Source organism: Ranitomeya imitator, chromosome 5 (genome assembly GCF_032444005.1).
Source record: "Ranitomeya imitator isolate aRanImi1 chromosome 5, aRanImi1.pri, whole genome shotgun sequence".
Lineage (NCBI taxonomy): Eukaryota > Metazoa > Chordata > Amphibia > Anura > Dendrobatidae > Ranitomeya > Ranitomeya imitator.
The window spans coordinates 678,273,968-678,296,150 of NC_091286.1; positions in this window are offsets into that span (position 1 = coordinate 678,273,968).

The window sequence follows — 22,183 nt, forward strand, 5'->3', positions numbered from 1 at the left end:
GGTGGGACACCTGGCTCCTCTGGTGTGGGTGTGACACCTGGCATCCCTGGCAGGAGTAGGACTCCTGGCACCCCTGGTGTGGGTGTGACAGCGGGCACCCCTGGTTGGGTTGGGACACCTGGTGCCTCAGGTGTGGGTGTGACACCAGGCATCCCTGACAGGGGTAGGACACCTGGTGCCTCTGGTGTGGGTGTGACACCTTGCACCCCTGGTGGGGTTGGGACACTTGGTGCCTCAGGTGTGGGTGTGACACCAGGCATCCCTGGCAGGGGTAGGACACCTGGTGCCTCTGGTGTGGTTGTGACAGCTGGCACCCCTGGTGGGGTTGGGACACTTGGTGCCTCAGGTGTGGGTGTGACACCAGGCATCCCTGGCAGGGGTAGGACACCTGGTGCCTCTGGTGTGGTTGTGACAGCTGGCACCCCTGGTGGGGTTGGGACACTTGGTGCCTCAGGTGTGGGTGTGACACCAGGCATCCCTGGCAGGGGTAGGACACCTGGTGCCTCTGGTGTGGTTGTGACAGCTGGCACCCCTGGTGGTGATGCGACACCTGGCACTCCTGCCAAACAGCTGCTGGAAATGCTTAGTTGTGTAGTGGAACAGCACAGCTCAGTGAACTGCATAGTGGCCACAGTGAGGTACTGCAGATCCACCCATAATCATTTAAATAAGGGCAGATGTGCAGTACCCAGCCATGGCCACAATTCAGTTGACGGCGCTGTCCTGTGCATTTCCACAATTGAGCACATCCAGCCACTCTCGGCACCAGCGACTGATTGGCGGAAGTGCCAGGTGTCGTCACTCCACCAATCAGGTATTGATGGCCTATCCTATTTATGGTCCACCGCACTACACGTGGCTCTGGGCTCAGAGAGGGAATCCCAAGCCAAAAATATTGAATGACGATATCAAAGCCGTAGTTCTCTGGAGTTTTACAAGCGCAGTTAGAACTTTTTCCTTGCCTGAATATCCATGTGACTTTCTAGCCGTATTCTAGCAAATGTCAGCTATTAGGGCGAGGACGGAGGAAAATCTCTTGGCCAAAGGAGATTATTCAGAAACTGAAAAATTCTGCATGCAAAACAAAAGAGTATGAATAATAGATAAAAAAAAAACACAAAACCCCTAAAAGTGACAGAACGGATGAACCTCTATCTAATCGATATTTCATTTATATTACGCTCCCATCACGTAATAAACATATTGTCACATCCGTTACATAATAGAAACCATTAAACATAAATGCATGTGTTGGAGCAAAAAAAAAAAATTTAGTTGGGGCTAAAAATCATTTTTACAATTGAATTTCATTAAAAGTTTTGGGTGGGTGACGCCGAGAGGCACCGTACATTGTGTGCATTTCATATAAGCTCCTATATATGCAGACCCATACCGGTGACTATTCCCTTTAAGAAAAAACAAAAACAAAATTCAGATAACATTTTATAGAAATAAAATTTAAGCAAGTGATTATAGAAATGGGCAAAGATATCCGAAAAATGCATTCTCGGTACTTTTCATTCATTGTTTTTTGTTTATCCAGAATGTTATTATATTTACTAATAAATCATTCCGGAATTAAAAAAAAATCCCAAAATATTACAAATTTTTTTGACTTTTTGTCACAAAATTCTGACAAGCTCTATGAAAATGGTATTGACACCATGTAAACCTTATCATGTGTTTCCCGGCTATCTCATATGACAGATCAGTGTACGTCGCTGCTTTCCCAGCAGCGCTCCTTCTCCGGAGCAGAAATCCCTTCTGTCACTTTCCATTCAGAGTAATAGGTCAGCCTTACACCTGCGAGCTGACCCGGTGACTGCCTGACAGGAGCTGTCCGGGAGCCGTGGCCTTCACACTCGGCGGCACGCAGAAGGCTTTGTCATAATACAAAAAAGTTATGACAATGAGAAGCACTTGGGACGTTGGAACAAGCAGTACAAATAAAAACAAAATAAAACACGAAGAGCTGTCAATTTTGTATGCACATATAGTAACCAAATAAAGATGGAACAGACCTGACTGTGAATGTGTAAAGGAGTGATTATAGTTAAAATGGATAATTTATGTTTCTGCAATATTACACCCATGGGAGTTTAGGAAGCTGAGACAGGTTGATTGACTGAAATATAAAGTAGAGACATGATTGTCACCCGTCATTTGTATTTAATCACTAACACTAAATTGTTTCAACAAGGTAAAAAAAAAAAAGCATCGAGTGGGGGTCTTCTTGTTTTATTTTTTCTGTTTCTCACAAAATAGTAGTATATTTTTAGTAAGCGAAACAATTTTAATCCTGACAACCAAGAATCAAGATTTGGCACTCAAACAAGATATATCTTTCAAGGTAAGAAATTAACATGAGAGGAGAGCAACATTGACCAATGGCTTTTTTTAATTAGGAATCAGAAGAATGTAAGTACTACAATTCTAAATTAATGTTATCAAAACAATAGTTACTAAAGTAATGTTCCCAATGGTTGGTATTATGTCAACTATTATATTTCCAAAACACAGAAAAAAACCCAACTACAATGACTGCTCCATAAGTAGAATTATATAACTACTATAATACTGCTCCCTATGTACAGGAATATAACTACTATAATACTGCTCCTATATACAAGAATATAAGTACTATAATACTGCTCCTATGTACAAGGATATAACTACTATAATACTGCCCCTATGTACAAGAATACAACTACTATAATACTGCCCCTATGTACAAGAATATAACTACTATAATACTGCTCCTATGTACAAGAATATAACCACTATAATACTGCCCCTATGTACAAGAATATAAGTACTATAATACTGCTCCTATGTACAAGAATATAACTACTATAATACTGCCCCTATGTACAAGAATACAACTACTATAATACTGCCCCTATGTACAAGAATATAACTACTATAATACTGCTCCTATGTACAAGAATATAACCACTATAATACTGCCATATGTACAAGAATATAACTACTATAATACTGCTCCTATGTACAAGAATATAACTACTATAATACTGCCCCTATGTACAAGAATACAACTACTATAATACTGCCCCTATGTACAAGAATATAACTACTATAATACTGCTCCTATGTACAAGAATATAACCACTATAATACTGCCCCTATGTACAAGAATATAAGTACTATAATACTGCTCCTATGTACAAGAATATAACTACTATAATACTGCCCCTATGTACAAGAATACAACTACTATAATACTGCCCCTATGTACAAGAATATAACTACTATAATACTGCTCCTATGTACAAGAATATAACCACTATAATACTGCCATATGTACAAGAATATAACTACTATAATACTGCTCCTATGTACAAGAATATAACTACTATAATACTGCCCCTATGTACAAGAATACAACTACTATAATACTGCTCCTATGTACAAGAATATAACTACTATAATACTGCCCCTATATACAAGAATATAACCACTATAATACTGCCATATGTACAAGAATATAACTACTATAATACTGCTCCTATGTACAAGAATATAACTACTATAATACTGCCCCTATGTACAAGAATACAACTACTATAATACTGCTCCTATGTACAAGAATATAACTACTATAATACTGCCCCTATGTACAAGAATACAACTACTATAATACTGCTCCTATGTACAAGAATATAACTACTATAATACTGCCCCTATATACAAGAATATAACTACTATAATACTGCCTCTATGTACACGAATATAACTACTATAATACTGCCACTATGTACAAGAATATAACTACTATAATACTGCCCCTATGTACAAGAATACAACTACTATAATACTGCCCTTATGTACAAGAATAAAACTACTATAATACTGCCCTCTATGTTCAAGGATATAACTACTATAATACTGCTCCTATGTATAAGAATATAACTACTATAACACTGCTCCTATGTACAAGAATATAACTACTATAATACTGCCCCTATGTACAAGAATATAACTACTATAATACTGCCCCTATGTACAAGAATATAACTACTATAATACTGCCCCCTATGTACAAGAATATAACTACTGTAATACTGCCCCTATGTACAAGAATATAACTACTATAATACTGCCCCCTATGTACAAGAATATAACTACTATAATACTGCTCCTATGTACAAGAATATAACTACTATAATACTGCCCCTATGTACAGGAATATAATTACTATAATACTGCTCCTATGTACAAGAATATAACTACTATAATACTGCTCTTATGTCCAGCTATGTAATTAGTGAGACCCAAATGGACATTCTATCTAAAGGTCTCACCTTCTCCCCTACAAATGAATTTGATATGTACAGAACATTACTAGATGTAAACAAATTTGTTCGAAATTTGACTTTAAAATGCCACTTTTTCAAGGAAAAATCTGACCAGGACGCTATACAGAACCTGACCACACAGAGTGACCAGACCACACTGGGTGAAATAGGGACTTTCCAGGAACTTTGCTCCATTAGTGACCTGAGGACCCTTGAGAGTGAATCTATAGAATCCACCAAAAACCTAAACTCTGGTTATAAATCAAAAAAACCCTATTTTTACCCTGTCAATTCAAGACCTAACATCTTGGATTCATTCCAGGAATGCATAGAGGAGGACCTGATAGAACTCAAGAAAAAATCCTCATGTAACCATAACAGACCCAATCTGAGTAAACTAGAAAGGAAAGCTCTGGAGGAGATCAGAGGCAACCAGGATCTCATGGTCAGAAGAGCTGACAAGGGAGGAGCTGTGGTCCTACTGAATGCAGGTCTATATGTCCAGCAGAACAACACGTATAGGAGACTACAGCATGATCCCACTGAACTATTCCAGAAAAAACTAAAACATCTGCTTTCTGAGGGTTTTGCTATAGGGGCACTGGATAAAAAACTGTCTGAGGATTTATTTGTGGAACACCCTATAATCCCCATCTTCCATTCCCTGCCTAAGATCCACAAGGAAGTCTTCCCTCCTACATTCAGACCCATAGTAGCAGGGATTGGAAGCATGGGTGAAAACCTCAGTACCTGGGTGGATATGTATCTGCAACCACCACTGATTTCTAGACTACCAGGCTATATAAAAGATACAAAGCATTTGATTTCCTCCCTGGATAAGACTGCATGGTCTGGAGACTGTATCTTCATCTCCTGTGATGTGGAGGCCTTGTATCCCTCCCTGATGCATGATCTGACTATCTCCATCCTGAGGAGACATCTCCAGGACTACAGTGACTACACTCCGGCTATACAGGAATTTTTGATTTCCTCTGTGGACTTTCTCCTCAAACATAACTTTTTTTCCTTTAATAAAGAGTTTTTTTTGCAGGTTTGCGGAGCCCCGATGGGCGCAGGGTTCTCGCCATCTATCGCTAACCTGTATATGGCAGCCTGGGAGAGCTTGTTCATGTTTTCACATGTTAACCCCTTCTCCCCCTATATTAGGTGGCTGGGGCGCTATCTGGACGACCTGCTCCTCATATGGGAGGGACCTGCGGACTTGATATCTGAACTTATCAAATATATGAATGATAATGAAATGAATTTGAAATTCACCTATACAATTGGTGGTAGAAACATTAATTTTTTAGATGTTACTTTAGATCTAAATTCAGGTTCAATCATCACAATCTCCCCTTTCAGGAAAAATACCGCGACTAATTCCATATTACATGCCAAATCATGTCATCCGAGACATGTAATAAAAAACATACCTGTGGGGGAACTCTACAGGTTTAAGAGGAACAGTACCACCAAGGAAGTGTATGACAGGAGTAAGAGGGAGGTGAGGGGCAGGCTGGCTCATAGGGGCTATCCCAGCTGGATGCTGCAGAGGGCTGAGAGCATTGTGGAGGATATAGATCGGGAGACTATGCTGAGTAAAACGAGCAGTAACCGTGTGTCCAGTGAGGAGCACATCACCTTCACCACTACATACAGCCCTCAGTGATATTATCAGAAAAAGAATCCCTATGCTGAGCCAGGATAAAAAGCTGAACCAAATCCTGTCCAAACCAGTGCGCTATATCGCTAAAAAAGCCCCTAGTCTGAACAACATCTTATCCCCCAGCCTCTTTGTTAGTGAAGACAAAAGGTTAAAAGAGAAAGAAAACTGGCTCAGTACTAAAGGCACATACAAGTGTGGGCACAATATATATATATATATAATATCTGCACCTGCTGTAAATACATGGTGAACAGTAAGGAATTCCACTCATCTGTCACCAAAAAGACCTACAAAATTAACCAATACATTAACTGCAACACCTCCAATGTGGTGTATCTGATTAATTGCACCACCTGTGAGCAGCAATATGTGGGGTGCACAGGGGGTCCCCTGAAAGTGAGAATAAGGAGGCACTTGTCTGATGCAGTGAATAAAATCACCCATAAGAGCTCTGCTGCATCCAAACACTTCATCCATAAACACAATGGGGATGTCAGCTCATTCGAGGTCCGCGGGATTGAAAGGGTTAAAGCTCCATTCCGAGGGGGAGATATAAAAAGAAAAATAACCAACAGAGAGATATGGTGGATGTATCAGCTTAAGTCCAGAGCCCCTCTAGGCATGAATATCCGGCAGGATCTTATGAATTATTATGAATGATAAGTTATAATTCTTGTATATATAACATCCATATAAAAGTCCATAGACTTTTTTTTTTTTTTTTCCCCTCTCTTTCTCCTGCCTTAAGCTTAGTATTTGTACATGCAAATTTCAGGCTAAACTCATTAACTACCTGTAGGTGTTGCCCTGTTTCTGTTGTCTGCAAGATCAGGGGGTGTAACCTAATGGGCCTAGTCCTATATGGCAGCCCTCTTTCATTTTATTTTTATCACAATGAGTAAGGCGGCACGACCGTTGAAACGCGTATGATTTTAATGCACTTTAAGCCTGTGACTGTTACTGGTATGAATCACCCGTTTTTGTGTCTATGGATATGAAGATGGACTTTGGATTTATGTGCTTTTAACGAATATGGAATAAAAGGTATTTTTTATGGACATCACCCGCGCTGGACTTCTGCTTTTTCTACTATAATACTGCCCCTATGTACAAAAATATAACTACTATAATACTGCTCCTATATACAAGAATATAACTACTATAATACTGCCCCTATGTATAAGAATATAACTACTATAATACTGCTCCTATGTACAGGACAGGAATATAACTACTATAATACTGCCCCCTATGTACAAGAAAATAACTACTATAATACTGTCCCCTATGTACAGAAATATAACTACTATAATACTGCTCCTATGTACAAGAATATAACTACTATAATACTGCTCCTATGTACAAGAAAATAACTACTATAATACTGCTCCTATGTACAGGAATATAACTACTATAATACTGCTCCTATGTACAAGAATATAACTACTATAATACTGCCCCTATGTACAAGAATATAACTACTATAATACTGCCCCTATGTACAAGAATATAACTACTATAATACTGCTCCTATATACAAGAATATAACTACTATAATACTGCTCCTATGTACAAGAATATAACTACTATAATACTGCTCCTATGTACAAGAATATAACTACTATAATACTGCTCCTATGTACAAGAAAATAACTACTATAATACTGTCCCCTATGTACAGGAATATAACTACTATAATACTGCTCCTATGTACAAGAATATAACTACTATAATACTGCCCCTATGTACAAGAATATAACTACTATAATACTGCCCCTATGTACAAGAATATAACTACTATAATACTGCTCCTATATACAAGAATATAACTACTATAATACTGCTCCTATGTACAAGAATATAACTACTATATTACTGCTCCTATGGACAAGAATATAACTACTATAATACTGCTCCTATGTGCAAGAATATAACTACTATAATACTGCTCCCTATGTACAAGAATATAACTACTATAATACTGCCCCTATGTACAGGAATATAATTACTATAATACTGCTCCTATGTACAAGAATATAACTACTATAATACTGCTCCTATGTACAAGAATATAACTACTATAATACTGCCCCTATGTACAAGAATATAACTACTATAATACTGCTCCTATATACAAGAATATAACTACTATAATACTGCTCCTATGTACAAGAATATAACTACTATAATACTGCTCCTATGTACAAGAATATAACTACTATAATACTGCTCCTATGTACAAGAAAATAACTACTATAATACTGTCCCCTATGTACAGGAATATAACTACTATAATACTGCTCCTATGTACAAGAATATAACTACTATAATACTGCCCCTATGTACAAGAATATAACTACTATAATACTGCCCCTATGTACAAGAATATAACTACTATAATACTGCTCCTATATACAAGAATATAACTACTATAATACTGCTCCTATGTACAAGAATATAACTACTATATTACTGCTCCTATGGACAAGAATATAACTACTATAATACTGCTCCTATGTGCAAGAATATAACTACTATAATACTGCTCCCTATGTACAAGAATATAACTACTATAATACTGCCCCTATGTACAGGAATATAATTACTATAATACTGCTCCTATGTACAAGAATATAACTACTATAATACTGCCCCCTATGTACAAGAATATAACTACTATAATACTGCCCCTATGTACAGAGTATAACTACTATAATACTCCCCCTATGTACAAGAATATAACTACTATAATACTGCCTCCTAGCTGTGAGGTTGTGTGTCTGTAGCTCTCCTGATGTCTGGAGCAAGCCCAGGGAGGGGCCACCCTGGGCGGGGAAGCTCCCCAGGCAAGGCCCAGGCTTCTCGGCCTAAACTGGGACAAGGCTCCCAGACCTCTCTGAATGGGAATATTAATCCCAAAGCCACTGTGAGACCAGTGAATGCAGCGGCCAAAGCTGCAGCCGTTCTGTGAAGGAAGAAAAACCTGCGAGTAAAGTTTTGGGAGGAAAATCTACTCCAAGTCCAGCAAAGAAGTCAGAAGGTAAAGTGTTGGTGAGTGATGTTCCACAGCACAGTATGAAGTCCTGTAACTCCCCGGTCAGTCAGCAGCCCCTGCCTGAGGCACAGGTGAGATCGGTCTCAGCTGTACCAATCACCTCTGCTGCTTCCAGGCAGAGACGGACGTCTTTGGAAAGACAGACCATCCAGGAGAACTTACAGCAACATGGCAGTGTGGCGCTGTCAGGACGCACCCGGTCACAGTCAGGTGGCAGCGATAAACCTGCTGCGGAGCCGGCATCCAGCCGAGGAGCCACAAAGCCGTCTGTGGTGGAACCGCACAAGACTGTGTTCAAAACCCCTGTACCCGTGGTGAAGGCAAAACCTGTGCAGCCGGCGCGTGCACCCGAGCTGCAGCTAGCGGACGAGATACCGGGACTTGTCAGAAAACTGGGTGAGTTACAGCAGCAAAAAAAAGCGCTGCAAATGGAGGTAGACTTTATCTATAGTCTAAAGACCACTAATCCTGCCTGTAATGATGTGTATGACCTGAGGCTGAACACACTGGGGGTGCAGCTGGCAAGTGTGGTGCAGGACATTGAGTCTGTGCTGGAGGGCATGGGGCCCCTGGCGGAGACCTACAGGAACCGGGAGCGGTTCGCCTCCCAAAAGCAGGACTGTGCTGTAGAGACCAGGACCCCTGATGTTCAGGACGGGACCCCCCAGCAGCGGACACGGCCAGTGTTACAGGCTGCCCGCTTCTGCTTCCAAGAAGGAAAAAAACTGCAGCAGCAAGCAGCTGAGTGTGAACAGGAGCATGCACTTCAGACTCCAACAGAGGCACCACAGGTCCCAGAATGCCCCATGCAGGAGCCGGACTGTATTTGTGAGACTGTTTGTGCTGCTGAGGCAGCTGAGTGTGAACAGGAGCTTGCACTTCAGACTCCAACAGAGGCACCACAGGTCCCAGAATGCCCCATGCAGGAGCAGGACAGTGTTTGTGAGACTGTTTGTGCTGATGAGGCCGAGGCTGAGGCTGAGGCACAGACTGGGGCTTGTGATGTTGTGCCCATGGGGTCGGGGGTTGGGGAGGTTTCACATTCTGTCATGAACGTGGCACTGTCTGATAATGATGCTGCTAATGATAATGTGCATGATATGTGTGACTATCCCCCGTTACCATCTAGTCCACAAGGTATTGCAGCCCCCCCTGCTGCAGACCCTCTCCCTGTCAGTCGGCCCAGTGTGGCCCGGCAGGTGCCCCCCAGGAATGCCTGGAGCCGCGGCGCCCCATCCTTCACTTCCAGCGCCAGATATACCGGCCAGACATTTAAGCGCATTAATGTGGTGCGGTTTAAGTACATAGGTGCCAAGGAGGATCTGCCGCAGCGCAGGTATGTGGTGAGAGAGCTGCTATGCGGCCAGATGGGGTTTGTGGCAAATGAGATACTGGCGGTGTCCAATCTTCTGGACAGACAGGCCTACGAGGTCAGCTTCAAGCTACAGTGTGACCTGGACAGGTTCTGGGCCAATTACCCCAGGTTCAGAGACGCTGAAGGCTGGAATAAATTTATATTGGTTCCTATCTCCAGGCCGGACACTGTTACAGTGAATATCACCTTCTGGAATGAGGCCGTTCCCCCACAGGACATCGAGGTGTGGCTCCGGAGACACTGTGACCTCGCCTCTGGACTCTCCAAGGTCAGAGATGAGGATGGTATCTGGACAATGGGGTGGAAAGCTGTGGTGAAACTGCGCCAACTCAATAACATTACTGCCCATTTACCCAACTCCTTCTTCATTGGGAGGGAGAACGGAAGATGTTATTACCCCGGGCAGCCCAGAAAGTGCTTCAACTGTGGTGATAAAGGTCATCTGGCCAACGCCTGTACTGTGGTGAAGTGCAGCTTGTGTGGGGATATCGGCCATGACGCTGTGGATTGCCGGGATGTTAGGTGCAACCTCTGCGGTAAGATGGGCCACCCTCACAGGGACTGTCCAGACGCCTGGCATAATATCTGCAGAGTCTTTCCTGATAAGGCTGTACTGGCAGGGGCAGAGGCTCAGGAGGATGAGGATGTGGTGGCAGGGGCGCATGAGGGGGAGGATTTAATTTCAGGAGAGATGGTGACCAACCCAGATGCCCAACAGGAGTCCACTCATAAGCAGGGTATAGAGGGTGCAGAGGGGAACTTGGAGGTCGCTCCTCAGGTCCAGCAGCCTCAGGTAGCCCCCCCTTCAGCATCACTGTCTGAATCTGATGACTGGAGCGTTAATCACAATAAAAGGAAGAAAAAGAGCACGTCCTCCCGTAAACCTGAGGCAAAATATGACACCGGTCAGAGTGCTACTAAGAAGGTTCAGAATTGTGCAGGAGTGATGGTTGTGTCCAACAAGTATGGAGTTTTATCGGAGTCTAATGATGATGATTATGAGACAGAGTTGAGGAAAGTTGATGCAGAGTGTGACAGGGACATAGAGGACCACCCTCCGTCAAAGTGGAAGCCTTTATCTGTGGACCCTCAGGTAGAGTCTGACATGGACACTGGTGGTGGACAGAACATCCCTGACTCATGATGATGGCAGTTACTGTGCTCCTTCTCTATTGTGTTGTGATGGCGGGGTTCTCATTAACACTAACCTCAAGTAATGTCAACAGTATTAAGGCAAGGAGGACGAGACATGTGGTGTATGAACATCTCACACATCTGGACACCAATGTCATTTTCCTGCAGGAGACACGACTGACATCTCTGGGGCTTATGAGAGAGGCTGAGAGGGAGTGGCGGTGCGGTCCTTCTTTCTGGTCACTGGCTGTGGAGCCTTACGCCGGAGTCGCTGTCCTGTTTAACACCAATGATGTGACTGTGCATAGGATGACGGAGGTGGTCATGGGAAGATGTTTGGTCCTGGAAGTCACTATTCATGGTAGGCGACTCCGGTTTATTAACATCTATGGGACACAGACAGTGACTGACAGGATCCAGCTGTTTAATAACGTTAAGCCATACCTCTTCACTTCTCTTCCGGTGGTGATGGCAGGGGACTTTAATGCCATACTGACGTCAGGTGACAGTTCCTCGGGCAGGACAGTGACCAGGGATGGTAAGGTCCTACATAACATTATAATGCAGGCTGGACTGACTGACGTTTTCACAAAGGGAGGTCGACAGCCAAAATTCACATATTCATGTTCCAACAGGAGCAGTAGGATAGATTTTGCTTTTGTGAGTCCTACTGAGGCTGTTGACACCCTGAGTGAGAAGGTTGTCCCTTACTCTGATCACCTCGCCTTGTGTTTCTGTCTGGGGACCTCTAACCGTCCAGACATCGGTAGAGGGTTGTGGAAGCTCAATTCCAGTCTCCTGGATGATGCTTATGTTCAGAGTCGTGTCTACTCCCTTATCCAGCTTCATCTAGATAGGGTTGACTTCTATGACAACATGACCGACTGGTGGGAGGACGTCAAGGAGGATATCAGATCCCTCTTAAAGAGACTGTCAATTAATAAAGGGAGGAATAAGTACAGCCAGTACCTAAAGCTGCATAAAGAATTGGAGTCACTATATTCGGCGGGCGGGGATGACAAAGTGAAGATCGTCCGACTGAAATCTGAGATAAGGCAGTATCAGTATAGTAGGTATACCTCCCTGGTTCTTGAACGGGATTATGGGTCCTTGGGGGCCCCTGATCCCTTTGAGAATTGCAGGGAGAGGGTAGTCAAAAAAATGGTCACGGGTCTCACTGACTTCCAGGGTGTATTGCAGGATTCACGGGAGGGTATCCTGGAGGTGGCGAGATCTTACTATGCTGACTTGTTTCAGAGGAAAGTTTTGGATAAAGATAAGATGGCTCAATTCTTGGAGGCAACTCCTGCGCCTGATACTAATGATCTGGACTTTTCTCCTTTGACAGCGGAGTTAACGGTGGAGGAAGTTAAGGAGGCTATTGATAAATTACATCTGAAGAAGGCACCAGGTCCAGATGGCATAACAGCAGAATTTTATAGGATATTCAGAGACCTCCTGGCTCCAATCCTCGTGGATGTGTATAGAAGTTGTCTAGAAAATCACCTGATGCCTCCATCCATGAGAGTGTCCTCGTTGATTCTGCTGTCTAAAGGTAAAGAGCCGAGCGACATCAAGAATTGGAGGCCGATTGCCCTCTTGAATGTGGACAGGAAGATTCTAGCAAAGATCCTGTTTTCTAGATTAGTCTGTTTGTCCCCAGCACTGTTGGCAGGCTCTCAGTTTGGCACAGTAAAAGGGCGGAACATCTCTGGAGCGGTCATCTCGATACGGGAGATGTTTGAGAGATGTAAAGCCCTGCGGTGTAGGAAATATGTTGTTAGTCTGGACCAAGCTAAAGCCTTTGACAGGGTTGATCATGACTATCTGTGGGCCACTTTGTCAAAGTATGGTATTTCGGGACAATTTGTGGATTGGCTGAAGACATTGTACAGAGAGGCGGTGAGCTTTCCTCTGATTAATGGTTGGCAGGGTGACACTTTTGGAGTTGGGGCAGGAGTGAGACAGGGTTGCCCACTGAGTCCCCTCCTGTACGTTTTTGCCCTAGACCCGTTTCTGAGGTCACTGCAGGAGTGTGATTTTCAGGGGGTACCGGTCCCCCATTGCCTGCCTCTGAATGTTGTTGCCTATGCGGATGATGTGACGTTGGTGATCTCTAATCCTCGAGAGGTGCAGATGTTATCTGCGTCTATCAGAAGTTACTCAAAGGCCTCCGGGTCTCTGGTCAACCTTGAGAAGAGTCAAGCTCTGTGGACATTAGATACTGATCCCAGCTATGATCTGCGGCAGTTTGCCAAAGCCTCCACCCATATTAAGATCCTCGGGGTTAAATTTGGGAGGGATGATAATGCCACGCTAAATTGGGAGGAGAAATTGGAAGCCGGAAATGCAAAGGTTCAGCGATGGAAGAACTGGAGGCTGACCTACAGAGAAAGGATCGCAATGTTGAAGACTTACCTGGTCCTTGTTTTCTTGTATGTCTCTGTCATTTTCCCCTTGCCAGAATCTTTCTCAGCGAGGCTCTTCAGCCTGTTCTTCCAGCTCTTTTGGGGGAATAGGTTGAACCTAATAAAGAGGGGAATAACCTACCTACGGCGGAGAGAGGGTGGGCTGGATATGTTGAATCCAAGGGTTTTCTTTGACTCCTTGTTTCTAAAGGTAAATTTTGGGAACATGGACTCAAACAGTAGCTCTCTGTGGGTAAATAGTATCAGGTACTGGATATTGCCTTTTGCAGAATCTTGGGTGCGAGGCGGCAGTCTCAAGAGGAGGAGATGGACAGGTGACCACCTCCCCCAGTATCTGGACTATGGTCTGAAGTGTGTTAGGAGGTGGGGACTGGAGAAGTCTTACATTGAGAGCAGTACGAGAAGAGACCTGTATGCTCATGTATGTAGGACTTTCTTTTACTCTCCACTGGCCCTGAGAGATTGTGTCACCACCACCCTGCAGGAAAGCCTTAGGTTCCTAAACGGGAAAAGACTTCCTCCTAAATTGTTTGACGTCACTTGGCTTTCGCTGCATAGTTGGCTCTTTGTCAGGGGGAACCTGAAACACTTGAGTGTCTCCGATCGGAATTGTCCCCTTGGTTGTCAGCAGGAGGAGACTATGGAGCACTTTATATGTGATTGCTGGGGAGGGAGGAAGATCTGGGAGGAAGTGTCTGATAATCTAAAAATCCCCAGACTGCGGACTCTAAAGTATCCTGACATTATCTATGGTGTCCCCTCCACTGTTAGTAACATCGACAGAGAGACGATGTACATTATAATAAGCGTCATCAAATACTATCATTGGCACATGAGAACTCGGGTGTCACTGCATAATGAGCTGTTCGATCACACCGCTGCGGCTGCTCAGGTTATGTCAGAACTCAGGTGGATAAAATCGCTAGAAGTTGGAAGGAGTCAGAGAAATAATAAGTTATGGAGGAATGTAAAATTCAGTTAAGAAATATGATTTTTTTTTTTTTTTACTTAATTTTTCTTCTTCCGCCAGGGGTGGACACTTTAATTTATGTATGAATATGATCTGATTATTTAGTACTTGTGTATATATAACCTAAGTGAATTGTGCTTTGTAATTCTGGGTGATTTTTGTTTTTATTTGTATTTATGTTTGGTTTTTATAATAAAAATTGCCTCTATGTACAAGAATATAACTACTATATTACTGCTCCTATGGACAAGAATATAACTACTATAATACTGCTCTTATGTAGAAGAATATAACTACTATAATACTGCTCCTATGTACAAGAATATAACTACTATAATACTGCTCCTATGTACAAGAATATAACTACTATAATACTGCTCCTATGTACAAGAATATAACTGCTATAATACTGTCCCTATGTACAAGAATATAACTACTATAATACTGCCCCTATGTACGAGAATATTACTACTATAATACTGCCCCTATGTACAAGCATATAACTGCTATAATACTGCTCCTATGTACAAGAATATAACTACTATAATACTGCCCTATGTACAAGAATATAACTACTATAATACTGCCCCTATGTACAAGAATATAACTACTATAATACTGCTCCTATGGACAAGAATATAACTACTATAATACTGCCCCTATGTACAAGAATATAACTACTATAATACTGCTCCTATATACAAGAATATAACTACTATAATACTACTCCAATGTACAAGAACATAACTAATGTAATACTTCCCCTATGTACAAGAATATAACTAATATAATACTGCCCTCTATGTTCAAGGATATAACTACTATAATATTGCCCCTATGTATAAGAATATAGCTGCTGTAATACTGCCCCTATGTACAAGAATATAACTACTATAATACTGCCCCTATGTACAAGAATATAACTACTATAATACTGCTCCTATGTACAAGAATATAACTACTATAATACTGCCCCTATGTACAAGACTATAACTACTATAAGGCTGGGTTCCCATTGCGTTATGGGAACGCGCTTAACGGACAGCGTTGCACGGCGAAATTAACGCCGTGCAACGCGTCCGTTAGCGCGCCCATTCACGGCAATGGGAACGCGCAGCACTAGCGCGTGCCATGTTCGGCACGTGCTAGCGACGCGCCGGTGTTTCCTGGCGCGCCACGGACGCTGCTCGCAGCGTCCGAGGCGCGCCCGCGGTCCGTTCCCCGCTCTCGCAGATCGGGGATCTGCGAGAGCGGGGACGTTACCGCGACCCCAGGACGCGGCCCCATTAAAAACATTGCATTAGCGCAACCCGCTAGCGCTAGCGCTAAACGGGTTGCACTAACGCAATGTGACCCTAGCCTTATACTGCCCCTATGTATAAGAATATAACTACTATAATACTGCTCCTATGTACAGGACAGGAATATAACTACTATAATACTGCGCCTATGTACAAGAACATAACTACTATAATACTGTCCCCTATGTACAGGAATATAATTACTATAATACTGCTCCTATGTACAAGAATATAACTACTATAATACTGCTCCTATGGACAAGAATATAACTAATATAATACTGCTCTTATGTATAAGAATATAACTACTATAGTACTGCTCCTATGTACGAGAATATAACTACTATAATACTGCTCCTATGTACAAGAATATAACTACTATAATACTGCTCCTATGTACAAGAATATAACTACTATAATACTGCCACTTATGTACAAGAATATAACTACTATAATACTGCTCCTATGTACAAGAATATAACTACTATAATACTGCCCCTATGTACAAGAATATAACTACTATAATACTGCTCCTATGTACAAGAATATAACTACTATAATACTGCCCCTATGTACAAAAATATAACTACTATAATACTGCTCCTATGCACAAGAATATAACTACTATAATACTGCCCCTATGTACAAAAAAATAACTACTATAATACTGTCCCCTATGTACAGGAATATAATTACTATAATACCGCCCTTATGTACAAGAATATAACTACTATAATACTGCCCCTATGTACAAGACTATAACTACTATAATACTGCCCTCTATGTTCAAGGATATAACTACTATAATACTGCCCCTATGTATAGGAATATACCTGCTGTAATACTGCCCCTATGTACAAGAATATAACTACTATAATACTGCCCCTATGTACAAGAATATAACTACTATAATACTGCTCCTATGTACAAGAATATAACTACTATAATACTGCCCCTATGTACAAAAATATAACTACTATAATACTGCTCCTATGCACAAGAATATAACTACTATAATACTGCCCCTATGTACAAAAAAATAACTACTATAATACTGTCCCCTATGTACAGGAATATAATTACTATAATACTGCTCCTATGTACAAGAATATAACTACTATAATACTGCCCCTATGTACAAGAATATAACTACTATAATACTGCTCCTATGGACAAGAATATAACTACTATAATACTGCTCTTATGTAGAAGAATATAACTACTATTATACTGCCCCCTATGTACTAGAATATAATTACAATAATACCGCCCTTATGTACAAGAATATAACTACTATAATACTGCCCCTATGTACAAGACTATAACTACTATAATACTGCCCTCTATGTTCAAGGATATAACTACTATAATACTGCCCCTATGTATAAGAATATAGCTGGTGTAATACTGCCCCTATGTACAAGAATATAACTACTATAATACTGCCCCTATGTACAAGAATATAACTACTATAATACTGCTCCTATTTTCAAGAATATAACTACTATAATACTGCCCCTATGTACAAAAATATAACTCATATAATACTGCTCCTATGTACAGGACAGGAATATAACTACTATAATACTGCTCTTATGTAGAAGAATATAACTACTATAGTACTGCTCCTATGTACGAGAATATAACTAATATAATACTGTCCTCTATATACAAGAATATAACTACTATAATACTGCTCCTATGTACAAGAATATAACTACTATAATACTGCTCCTATGTACAAGAATATAACTACTATAATACTGCCCCTATGTACAAGAATATAACTACATAATACTGCTCCTATGGACAAGAATATAATTACTATTATACTGCTCTTATGTAGAAGAATATAACTACTATTATACTGCTGCTATTTATGAGAATATAACTGCTATAATAAGGCTCCTATGTACAAGAATATAACTACTATAATACTGCTCTTATGTACAAGAATATAACTACTATAATACTGCTGCTATGTACAAGAACATAACTACTATAATACTGTCCCCTATGTACAGGAATATAATTACTATAATACTGATCCTATGTACAAGAATATAACTACTATAATAATTACTATAATACTGCTCTTATGTAGAAGAATATAACTACTATAATACTGCTCCTATGTATGAGAATATAACTGCTATAATACTGGCCCCTATGTACAAGAATATAACTACAATAATACTGCCCCTATGTACAAGAATGTAACTGCTATAATACTGCTCTTATGTACAAGAATATAACTAGTATAATAAGGCCCCTATGTACAAGAATATAACTACTATAATATTGCTCCTATGTACAAGAATATAACTGCTACAATCCTGCTACTATGTACAAGATTATAGCTACTATAATACTGCCCCTATGTACAAGCCTATAACTAATATAATACTGCTCTTATGTACAAGAATATAGCTACTATAATACTGCTCCTATGTACAAGAATATAACTACTATAATACTGCTCCATTGTACAAGAATATAACTACTATAATACTGCTCCTATGTACAAGAATATAATTACTATAATACTGCTCCTATGTACAAGAATATAACTACTATAACACTGCTCCTATGTACAAGAATATAACTACTATAATACTGCCCCTATGTACAAGAATATAACTACTATAATACTGCCCCTATGTACAAGAATATAACTACTATAATACTGCTCCTATGTACAAGAATATAACTACTATAATACTGCCCCTATGTACAAGAATATAACTACTATAATACTGCCCCTATGTACAAGAATATAACTACTGTAATACTGCTCTTATGTAGAAGAATATAACTACTATAATACTGCTCCTATGTACAAGAATATAACTACTATAATACTGCCCCTATGTACAAGAATATAACTACTATAATACTGCCCTATGTACACGAATATAACTACTGTAATACTGCTCTTATGTAGAAGAATATAACTACTATAATACTGCTCCTATGTACAAGAATATAACTACTATAATACTGCCCCTATGTACAAGAATATAACTACTATAATACTGCTCCTATGTACAAGAATATAACTACTATAATACTGCCTCTATGTACAAGAATATAACTACTATAATACTGCCCCTATGTACAAGAATATAACTACTATAATACTGCCACTTATGTACAAGGTGCCTACTAGTGTGATAGCAGGGGAGAGACACCAGCTATAGCTATTTCCACAGGTACTACTTGAATATAAGTTTATGCTATGACTTTTTGTGTGTTATATTCAAAAGTTGGTAGCCATATCTAGCTAAAAGCTACTAAAATTATCTACTATCTATGTACTGTGTTACCATATTAATGATGTAACCTGGTATGGTTTCCTAACTTCTGTTGAGTTAATTTGACATCTTAAAACAACTATTCATGGCTCCTTTTATGCACCCTATCACAGGTGCATGGATGCTTCCTCTTATTGAGACTATTCATGCTCTCAATCTTTAGTGCCGTTGGTTTTTAGGCGCCCCTGCTTTGTCCTCGTATGGTGGCTGTTTTCTTGGTTTCTGATTGCCCCCTTTCGTACCTATCCACGGAAATTAATTTGTTTATGTGATTTTATGTACTAATTTGACAATAATAAATAAAATGTGTTGTACTTTGTTATACACGTATACAGGGGTGGATTAAGGGTAGCCAGGGCCCGGGCTGTTCAGACACTGTGGGCCCCCCCGGTCATGTGTTGGGGGTCATGTGACGGGGGTCATGTGATGGGGGTCATGATATACCCGAAGCAGATTATTCCAGAAAAATGGCCGGGCCCTACTCTACTGTAACCTATTAAATATTTGTTAAAATCTGCAATACAATTTAGGTATATTTTGACCAATAATATCACATACAAGGAACAAATACCACCGCACCATGACCAGACCACAAATAACAACTACAGTGATCGAATAACATCACATACAAGGAACAAATACCACCGCACCATGTCAAGACCACATATTATCACCGCTTGGTGACCAAATGGCACATTCAAGGGACAAATACCACAACACCATTTCCAGACCACATATTACCACCACATAGTGACTGAATACTACAATACTGATCAGTAATAAAATAAACAAAAAACACAATACTATCACCATAAGTGCCAGTATTCACAGGAGATCTGTACTTAGTATGCAGTGTCTGTGTAGAGGTAATACAGAGATCACTGGTGATATTATACACAGGAGCTCTGTATATAATGTATAGGTAATACAGAGATCACTGGTGACATTGTACACAGGACCTCTGTATATAGTATACAGTGTATAGTGTCAGTGTATAGGTAACAGTGACGTCTCTAGGTGAAGTCCTTCATCTTTCATCCAGCACAGACCGCCGTCATTTCTTCCAGCCAGGACTCGTTTCTGCAGGAAATAACACAGTTATCTCGAGCTCCGCTTGCAGAACACATTACTTAATTTTTCACGACTTCTACATTACACCACATGAAGAAAAAAAGGCGATATAGTGTCACTCTGCACAGTAACAGGACCGCCCCCCCCATTTAAAACAGTATACTTAAAAAATAAAATAAATACATCACTGCAGTAATAATATCCCTTAATTAGCCCCTATGGTAATAATATTCCCCACCCTGGCCCCGTGTGTCTCATTCCTGGCTCCAGCCATATTTTCTCCCATCCTGCACTCATGAGTATCCATTCTACACCATATGATCTCCCCATCCTGCCCCATCTGTCTCCATCGTATCCATCCTGCCCATGATCCAAACCTGCCCCATGTCTTTCATTCTGCCCCGTGTCTCCAATCATGGCCCGTGTCTACATTCTGCCCATGCCTCCAGTCCTGCCCCCAGTGTGTCCAGCAATCTGCCCCAGTGTGTCCAGCATATTACCCCCAGTGTGTCCAGCATATTACCCACAGTATGTCCAGCAATCTGCCCCAGTGTGTCCAGCATATTGCCCCAGTGTGTCCAGCATTGCCCCCAGACAGTGTGTCCAGCAATCTGCCCCACTGTGTCCAGCATATTACCACCAGTGTGTCCAGCAATCTGGCCCAGTGTCTCCAGCATTGCCCCAGTGTCTCCAGCATTGCCCCAGTGTCTCCAGCAATCATCTGCCCCAGTGTGTCCTCCAGCATTGCCCCAGTGTGTCCAGCATTGCCCCAGTGTCTCCAGCAATCATCTGCCCCAGTGTGTCCTCCAGCATTGCCCCAGTGTGTCCAGCATTGTCCCAGTCTCCAGCAATCATCTGCCCCAGTGTGTCCTCCAGCATTGCCCCAGTGTCTCCAGCATTGCCCCAGTGTCTCCAGCATTTCCCCATTGTGTCCTCCAGCATTGCCCCAGTGTGTCCAGCAATCTGCCCCAGTGTCTCCAGCATTGCCCCAGTGTCTCCAGCATTGCCCCAGTGTGTCCTCCAGCATTGCCCCCAGTGTGTCCTCCAGCATTGCCCCAGTGTCTCCAGCATTGCCCCCAGTGTGTCCTCCAGCATTGCCCCAGTGTGTCCAGCAATCTGCCCCAGTGTCTCCACCATTGCCCCAGTGTGTCCTCCAGCATTGCCCCAGTGTCTCCAGCATTGCCCCAGTGTGTCCAGCATTGCCCCAGTGTCTCCAGCATTGCCTCCAGTGTGTCCTCCAGCATTGCCCCAGTGTGTCCAGCAATCTGCCCCAGTGTCTCCAGCATTGCCCCCAGTGTGTCCTCCACCAATCTTCCCCAGTGTCTCCAGCATTGCCCCCAGTGTCTCCAGCATTGCCCCAGTGTGTCCTACAACATTGCCCCCCAGTGTGTCCAACGTTAGCATATAAAAAAAAAAACAAAAAAAAAACCAAACAGTCTCCTCACCTGTCCGTGCTCCAGGTGGCGAGCTCCCTCCAGCAGCGCACACTCGCCGGCGACTGACAATGACGTCAGACGCCAGCGACGTGTCCACTGCAGCCGACTTCAGC